Source organism: Sinocyclocheilus grahami, unplaced genomic scaffold (assembly GCF_001515645.1).
Source record: "Sinocyclocheilus grahami isolate Dianchi unplaced genomic scaffold, SAMN03320097.WGS_v1.1 scaffold66988.1, whole genome shotgun sequence".
Lineage (NCBI taxonomy): Eukaryota > Metazoa > Chordata > Actinopteri > Cypriniformes > Cyprinidae > Sinocyclocheilus > Sinocyclocheilus grahami.
The window spans coordinates 1-751 of record NW_015528373.1 but is presented as its reverse complement, the minus strand read 5'-3'; the positions used below and the strand labels follow the sequence as shown (position 1 = coordinate 751).

The 751-nt window shown below is 30.0% G+C and overlaps 1 long non-coding RNA gene across 1 annotated transcript; it reads left to right on the top strand.

Annotated features, from left to right (window-relative positions):
* LOC107581045 (uncharacterized) lies at nucleotides 1-740 on the top strand. The gene is made up of 3 exons (XR_001608768.1): nucleotides 1-77; nucleotides 276-360; nucleotides 592-740. It is a non-coding gene; the product is annotated as an uncharacterized lncRNA (long non-coding RNA).
* The last annotated feature ends 11 nt before the right edge of the window (nucleotides 741-751 follow it).

Sequence of the window (751 nt, the reverse complement as noted above, 5' to 3'; positions counted from 1 at the left end):
TCACATGTGTCTGTGAAGAGTGACGAGTCAAAGGGTGAAGCACCAAACTTCAGTGAAGAAACATCACGAACCAAATGGTATTTGATGTGTTTATTATTTTTCTTTAAACATAGACTGTGTCAGAAAGTGTATCAGCGAATAATTATCATAAAACTTATAGTCCATACATTTATCACAGTATTGTTTTTCTCTTTGCTAAAATGTTTACAAGATATTTTGGTCATATCTCTTTTCCCTAAAAATGCAGTATTTAGATGTATTTTATTTACTATCAGGCTTCAGTATGAAACATTAGATCCAGATTTACAGACTCACAGGAACCACAAGCATTTTACAGACAGTCTCCTGCAGATCTTCCAGGTAATAAAACACATTTTCAGGAATATTTAATAATTATAATAAACAAATATGTTATTGAATAAGAGTGTGACAGAATTTTATTTCAAATTTTTCTTTTTAAGAACCCATAAAATAAGAATGATAACCTATTTTAATTAATATTTACAGCTAATTAACGTTTGTCTCAAATTGATTTTTTATAAATATAGATGAAGATTTTTTTCTGTCATTTATTTTTATCTTGCTTTGTAGGATCTTGAGAGCAAAATAATCACATTTCTGAAGAAAGAACTGGAAAAGTTTAAGAAAATATTACAAAAAGAGGACACACAATACTTTGTGAAGGACTTTAATGAGAACAGATGCCGTAACAAAGAAGCAGCTCTTGATCTCACGCTCTGCTTCCTGAGAG